The following is an 8,927-nucleotide window of genomic DNA, read 5'->3' on the forward strand; positions in this document are numbered from 1 at the left end:
GACATACTCTACTCTTTTACGTTATGGTGCAAGAAAAGAAGATATTCTTTTAGAGTACATATAGTGTGGTCATTCTAACAATCCCTGGGCATTGAAATGATGATCATTGATTGTAAAAGCACTAACTTGAGAGTGTGTCATAGTTGTCCAAGAATAACGGAAATCTTATGTTATTGGCCTTTTTTTTTTTTAGTTAAAAAGAGGAATTACAAATTGTCATCATTTATTTTCAAAGCATTTGTTTTTTGCTTTAATGTGCACAACATGATTCAGAAAGAAATATCACCAGCTTCCTGGTGTGTTATGTAACATACACACCTGAAGAGATTCACGTGTAGACAACGTTATGTCAGGTAATTTTCTCTTCACCTTTTGTTTGCATACACAGATGTTCATAGATTAGCTGAGCAGAAGTGTTCTGATTTTAGTAAATATGTTCAAATCAAGTTGTATCTGATGTATAAAAAACTTTACTTTCAGAAAATCGATTATGAAAACACCAGATACATAAATCAAATATATCTTATTAATTTTGTTTGTTAATTTGGTTTTTATTATCAGAACATGCAGGGATACAGGTACATGTCCAGTCACTCTATAAGCTCTGTCTATGTGTAGATGTTTTCCTTCTCCTTGGTAAATCACTTGTTAATTTTCTCCCCTACAATAAACTCCACTACTGAGATCATAATCTACAGTTAACTTCTGGGCATTGAAACAATGATCACTGATCATAAAAGCACTATATATATATATATATATACCGGTCAACACTAGCTGGAGATGTCGTTAGCTTTGAGGAATACATGACAGATAAGGAGTTAAGCTACAACTATAGCCAATCCAAAATTAAACTCAGATTAACAGTATAAATCCTGTCTTTGATTAATCTTTGTTGGATGGATGCATCTTGTCTGGAAAAAATTGTTGTTTTGTTTTACTTCGCTTTGTTCCCTAACCTTAAGGAATAAAACGATATTTTGTATATATATATATATATATATATATATATATATATATACACACACACACGTATGTGTGACTGCTGCGATGAAAATGTGCTTGTGGGATGGAGTATTGTGCTCATATTGTACTTATTGCCAAACAGTGCTGTGATGCAGGGAAAATAGTTTACAAAATAAAGTTCTTGTGAGTGAGACTGTTTTAAGTTATACCTGTGATTTACACCATCGGGCCGGTCCTCCGTTGCCAGCTGTTAGCCTGATAGTGCCCCACAATGACACAGGAGCCTCAATATCAATGTGGTCGTGAAGAGTTCAAGTCCATCTAATAGTGGTATCCTCTTCAGGCATACGTAGGAATGTCTTCAAGCAGCCTGAGGATGGTCATGGGTTTCCCTAGGGTTCTACCTGGTTTCCTCACACTACAATAAAGGCCGCCATCTTACAAGTATGGTTTTCTTGAATACGGTGTTTTATTTCAAATAAATTTCTTTATTTATTTCATAGGGAGCCTCCGTGGCTCAGTTGGTTAGTGCGCTAGCGCAGCATAATGACCCAGGAGTCTCTCACCAATGGGGTCGCTGTGAGTTCAAGTCCAGCTCATGCTGGCTTCCTCTCCGGCCGTAACACACCAATCAATTAAATAATTTATTTACTTATTTGATTGGTGTTTTACGCCGTACTCAAGAATATTTCACTTATACGACGGCGGCCAGCATTATGGTGGGTGGAAACCGGGCAGAGCCCGGGGGCAGGTTGCTGACAGACCTTTCTGGATTGGTGAGAGACTCTGGGTCATTATGCTGCGCTAGTGCGCTAACCAACTGAGCCACGGAGGCTCCCATTTAATAAATAGGTAAACTATTGAGCTTATGAAAGTAGCTGGTGTATCCAATTTCCTCACTCTTGTTCAGCCTGGAGTACTTTTCATGATTTCAGTTATAGATGACCTGTATGATAAGTGACAGAGTATTGCAAGGTTCACGCAAATTTTCGGTCAAATGCATGCTTCCACTTTCCGGCATTGTTGTCAAGGTGATAACATTTATATTAGAGTTACTGGCAAGCAAGTGTGGCCAAGAAAGGCATTCACTTCTTAGTCCATGGGCCCAAGGCCCAATATTTCACATATTTGTACACCCAGGATGGCCTTGCTATTGCTAATCTCCTTGCTATTTTTAAGTTATTACATGTCTTTAGTTCATATTCATATACGATACTGTTGCTCTTGTAGATGGGGTAGCTTTGTATAGGTTATACCCCCTTTAACAAACATACTTCTTGTTCAACGTACTAACTCACATATTGCCCACAGTTTGAACCCCAATCATCTCAGGAACATAGGGTTTACCTTTGAGAATACTTCCTTAAACTAATTCAAGCTAATCTTCTCAAATGACAGGTTTGCTGATGAATGATGGCATTTGATCTCTATCTGGGATGAGAGAGGAGTGAGCTACAGGGGTGAGAAGGATAGCATCAGTAGTTTTCTTTACAGTCAGAAAACGACAGAAGACATTTTAGGGCATTCTGTCGTGGATGTGTTAGCAATTAACTGTTGACTTCAAGTCTAAATATCCAAATGGTAAATTCCAAATGGCACACAGTCTTTTCATGACCCCAAACACCAAAGGAAACTGCAAGACTTGTGATTTTTCCAGAGGGGCATTCACACTCTCGTTTATCCATCAGTGATTGCTATGGTGGTTTTATCAACGTCATAATTTTAGTTTGGTGTATTAATAGCATGGTGGCTTTAATTACCGGCACCGTGTGTGTTGGCATTCATTGGTTCTTTGCATGGTCAAGCTGTCTGGAGCAAGGAGGATATCCTGTTCTCATCTGAAAAACAAAGTAGTGATTCATTCAACTCGCTCTAAACATGACTTAGAATAAGAACATTCTTGTCAGAAGAGGTTTTCATTGTACGTTTTCACTAACTCCTACAGCGTGTTTCTGTCCCTCGCTTGCACTACTTCTGGAGGAATAAATGAATGAAATAATTTGCTTTTAGGGTCTTTACAGTTAATGCATTTATGGCTCTACACAAGTATTTCTGTGCTTTTAATGCAGTAATTTAGCCGTCTACATCTGTCAAGTTTCAAAAAAAAGTTTGTGACGTCACTGTTCACAATATGGCCAGAAAAGACCTCTCAAGTATCCAGTGTTTTAAAGGCAATTTACTCGGTTGTAAAAATTTGAAAAAAAAAAGTATTTCGTCTGACATTCACTTCATAACAGTGTTTTTTGTTCATTTCCTTCTTTTTTTCGTTTTGCCTAATTTCAAAGTAGACATTTACGCTCTGCAAAGAGTATTACGGAATAATTTAGTCCTTGATCTTAGTGTTTGGAGGAACTTCAGTTACAGGTATTCTTGATGGAAAGTCAAAAAATTTGATCCAAGGTTTGCTCTGAAATTGTATTCTCAGACTTGTAGATCACAGATAAGAAAATGACACGAACGCTTACTTACCTGAGCTAATCTACCCCAAACCATCGTAATAATGGGCGTAATACACAAGTACATAGCTGGACACACAAACTGTGATAAACTGTTATCAACCCAACTGAAAACCATGCAAATCTTACAGGTCAACTGAATATTCAGCTAGTAGCGTACATGAAATGTAGACAAAATGTGGACTGCTTAATTTTCTTTGCTTCATAAACAATACAAACCACCCTTTTAAATTAGTGTTATTATATAATTAACTGAGAGTCCACGATATACTGACGTGAGAAGGTTATCACGTCTAATTTACTTCTGCTGACCCAAAGAACATGTTGATACCGATTTTGGCCACCTCAGGTGGTGCCAGGCACCATGTCTGGCTAGTAGAACATTTGCTGAGTTACCATTGCAATGTATTGATGCCATGTGGCCTTCATTGTTTTTAATAACGAGTCAATAACATACGATAAAAAAGGTACCAAGGCCTACTTCTAAATTTCCAGTCTGATGAAATTAATAAATGAATGAAGCCAGTCACTTTTATATGTGGTGGCCGAGAAGGGTCAGCACTTTATGAAGCGCCAGTTGTATAAAATACAAAGGCGGTATGCGGCCATCTCCCAAACTCTCCATTGCTGCATCTCTCCGTCGTGTCTTGGCATCGCAGTGCTGTATCATTGTCATGTTTTCATATCATCGGGATAGGCCGCCTTGAGCCGGCCAATAACATGTGTGTGGTATCGAGAGTCCACAGGCCTGTTATAGCTTTGTTTGTTTACAATATTCAGGTAAATGATTTGCAGACAACAGCTATAATACAGCATTCAAAACCTTGAAATTATTTTTGGCCTACATTTCGAATTGTGCACGCGTAATACAATAAATCAAGCCTCTTTAATGTTCGCCATTGTGGTTTAGTTTTGGTGTCAACAACTTTTCTTAGTTTCCACAACAGGCGATCACAAGTATCAGTTTTCTAAAACACTAAATGTTGTACGTGAGCGAAAACGCATAAAATTCACATAAGCCTTGTTGCTCCTCAGCGCTGAACTTCAGTCTCGGAAGATCAGCGAACGTATCCTTGTGGGCTGGAGGCAAATAGTTTAAACAGCGATTCTGTACTAGAGATACGGGATCGATGAATTGGTCGAGTGGTGTTTAACGTCATGTGCAGGAGCAAACCAAAATCAGGATTAAAACCACGGACTTTCGTCAGGTTAGTTACAAACCGTTTGACTTCATGCCCCAGCCTACACAACAAGACATGGATTTGTACACAGGAACCTCACTGGTCGCGTCGTGATGATCATCCGAGCCATGTAGTCTCGTTGTGTTTGAACCACGGGGCCATGAATAAAAGACTGTCATTTTCTGGATTTACTTCGAGTATGTTTCAATGGTAGATCTATGTTTGATCTTAGATCTACCTTGTTGTTTATTGTAGTAGTGTCAGAGGTGAACATAAATAAGTCCCACGTCTCCGTGAAGTACTCATGCATCGATCTATAAGTACTTATAGTTCATCAACTCTGTACAGTTTACGTCCATAGACCAGCTGTCTTTCGAATCAGCCGTTTTGAAGCAAACGGAAATTTAAGAAAGATGTATTTATACGTCTAACGTTTTTCTCAAGTGTTAGAGATTCCAGTGTTTCAGTTGTGTAACAGATATATGCCTATTATAAGTGAGAGTTGCAAAACTTACGGTACGGTGTAAAGGTTACAAACATGGAGACGTACTGAGTTCATAACCGGCTGATATAGTTACAGCCGATCGCACTATATTTTCATAGAGCTACATACAAATGGACCCAATTAATGTCCATTAAGTATTTTATTGCAAACTTTTATATTTTATGGGCCGTGCATATTTATTACGAGTAGTATACTTAATGCTGGCGAACAGTGAAGAGTGAAGAAAACAATTGTCTTTGTGAGCATTTTTTATGAGCATATATAAGTTTAGATAGGATTACCACTTTTTGCACACAGCCACGGTAAAAACACCTTTGCAACCATCTTCTACAAGCAATTTTTTGCCGTCATTTCCTATCTTGAATCGATTTTCGCAGCTGTAATCACAAAGGCTTTCCACCAGCCCAACAGAACATATGGTGGCTTGAAAGTCACAGATGGATGTAGTTTCTTTCCTTTCTCCGCAGTTAATCCAACGCCTGTGCTAACGGCTTCTTTCTTATCAGAACTGTCTTCTCCACATATTGCCTCATAGATGATCAACATTCCAGTGCATGGAACTACAAACAAAATAAACATTGTTTTTATCGTCATATTTAAAAGGTGGACACAAATCCAAGATCATAACTGCACGTGTTCACGTATAGACATTTCCTTCATTCATTTACCATGCATATATTGACCTATATTTAAGATCTTTTGCCATGCTGTCAACCTAGCTGCACCCACAGCTACACAATGTCTCACAGTCGTCCTTAATTTGCATAACGTGCACGCGCCTTTTTGTAAATAAAATATCGTGTGTTGGCCTATCAAACCGAGACTATAGAAAACAGAATGCGCTAATTTAACATTAAAATTACCGGTACGCAGTTTTCAACTTTGACACGTCTACTCAAAATCTCGACATTTTAACTTGAGGTCTTACTGAAATTGGTTAGTATATTTTGCACCCGTGTGCGGTTTGGCCAAAGCATCTACACAAAATGAACCTGTAACGTGGGCAACTAACTGTGTACGTTTTCACCCTTTTGCTCTGCAGAGATTATCATAGCTGTGTGTCTGAGTTTGAGCTCGGCCTATCGTATCAGCCGAGCTTGAAGAGCATTCATTTACAATATCATGTTCGAGCGGCGGCGTAGCCACTGATCCTGACTGGCTGTAGCTACGGTGACTTCACCTGAAATTTTCAAAACGATCAAAGAACATTCATCATTACGCACCAGTAGAAATTAATGATGAAACTACTTACTGTCGTGAGTGTGTGAGCGCAATTTGTTTTTTGTACTGTTTGACATCCAGTAGATGTTAAGACAAAATTCTCCGGAAACGGCAAATTTCGGATTCCTGTGACTGTATGGGATTGATCAACATGTGAACATTTACCTACGCGACCTTGTGTTTACGTTGCTTTGGAATCAAATTTAAGGTTTTTCACTAAGAAGCTCAGTCATATTATTACTAAGCTTTAAGTTAATTTTGGCAGCCGGGATCAAAGTTTGGGCAGTTTTGATCTTGAAAGTTACATAATTGTCCCCAGACTGTGGAGAACATGCTTGTCGTTTCCTTGTGTGCTTATATGTTATAAATTATTATATTGTTTCTGTGGATCATGGTAGGTTATATTAATGGTATGGGCATGGACGTTCATTCCAAGGATAACGCTTAGACGACGGATTGTTTTAGGGCTATATAAGGAGGATAGCAGGAATGAGCGGTGTTATACTTCATGTCGCACATAACATGTTTACTTTTACGGCGGAAATAAACTGTTTTTTTTTTCAGGGTTGGGAGGAGCGATGGATTGTGCTTGGGACTACATAAAGGATACATGAAACACTTGGTTTTTATTTTGTAACATGCAGTTGAGCCTGTGTCCTAACATAAAAGCTTAAAATTCCCAGTATTTTCGTGCAGTACGTCATTTCCGAACATTTCCCGCAATTGACGGAAAATATGCATAAAAAAGATGTGTTATTAAGAATTATGCCTAAACAACGAAAAAATATCATGGCATAACTTTCTTCATTTGCGTTAAAACCATCATCTTCTTTTTGAGTTCATTTTCCTGTGTCCCTTTAGTCAATTATAGCTAAAGGTAATAGGTAGCACAGTGTGTGTAAGACAGCTAGGTAAGTCAAACTTCTTTAAGGGATCAATAGACAAGTTAATACAGGTCTACCGGCAACCTGTGGATGGTCGTGGGTTTCCCGCGTGCTCTAGTTTCCTCACCATAATGTTGGCCGTCGCGGTGAAATAAATGAAAGTGAAATATTCGGCGTAAAACTCAAATCAAATAAATAAATTTAATACCTGGTTTATACCCTAATATACAGTTGTATGAAGAACTGGTCCCATACAAAGTATACCAGTAGCGCTATTTGGCATACTTGTCAATATAAACCTCCTTCAGGCTCGAGCAAACGTGCCAAAAAGTTCAGCTGACTCGGTACTCAGAAGAAATGATTAGGTTTAGGATATATCTAAGGACAAGAAGGTGTAAGTACGAGGTACAGATTTTCAAAATATTGACATACTTCTGTATTTCAATTTCGATGGCTTGGCATCTAAGACCAGAATGCCACCGGCCATCACCATTAGCGAGAGCAGGAAATACTTCATGTTGTCAATCTGTAAGAATATAAACAAAGAACAGAATCAGAATATCTACAAGAGCATGTTTTCAGTTTTATGTGCCAGATTTGAGGAGATGCGTGTCGTGTTCACGGGGTTTAAATATCCGTCCGTGAAACATGTAGATGATGATATAGATACAAATTTTCCAAGGTCTGTGCTTGATTATAGGAGGAAACTGGCATAAGGAAAGGTAAAGTTTTGAAATGATATGCACTAGGATGTGTATCAAACAGAGTAACGCCACAGTTGTACGTGTATTAAGACTAATGGTAGTTCAGTGGCGGATTATTTTGCATGGTGTGGCGATAATTTATCATCTTATGCATGCTTTGAAGTAGAACTTTACAGATTTGGTAGAAAGCCTACCAAAGAGCTCGCCAGTAGGAGAAATATTAATGCAAAACTTCAGCTTTATACATGAAATACTGCAGTGGGGAATTTGGTAATTTACGGTACCGGTAATCAATATGCACACAGATCATCAGCGATTGAATATCCCCCTCGTGTCCACTATACACCATATTCATGTAAAACTTCAGGTCAGTACAGCAGTGTCTCAAAAAACAGTGCCAGCCCTGACATCTTGTTTGATTCCATTACACAGTACACCAAGTCGTGAATTTTGTAACTTACGGCATTTAATATGCACACAGCAAATCACGATGACTACCCCCCCCCCCCCCCCCCCCCACCTTTCCAACTTGTGTGATTGTGCTTTAAGTATGTGGAAAACCTGAGCTCAATATATGCAGCACTTTTGAAGATACCAACCCTAACACTTTGTTTAACATTGACGCATATACAATAAAATGAACTCAGGAATTTTGTAATTTACAGTATTTAATATGAACATATCAAAACACCGATAAAACCTTTCACTCGCGTGATTGGGCTCTATATGTATGCAAAACCTGAGGACAACACATGCATTAGTTTTTAAGAAACTACCGCTAACATTTTGTTCAACATTGCTTTCCCCGCTATTGGACGCTGGCGATGCATGACGCCAGGGGTGGGGATATGACACATACTACATGCAACGTCTGTACTCCGCACAGGCAAGCTAAAATTTAACGATTTAAAATTACAGATTCAGAACATTATTTTCGATAAACGCAAAACACTAAAGATTAATTTTAATTTGGTTGGTAGTGGGGATTTTGTTAATGACTACTTCACTTG

Source organism: Liolophura sinensis, chromosome 1 (assembly GCF_032854445.1).
Source record: "Liolophura sinensis isolate JHLJ2023 chromosome 1, CUHK_Ljap_v2, whole genome shotgun sequence".
Lineage (NCBI taxonomy): Eukaryota > Metazoa > Mollusca > Polyplacophora > Chitonida > Chitonidae > Liolophura > Liolophura sinensis.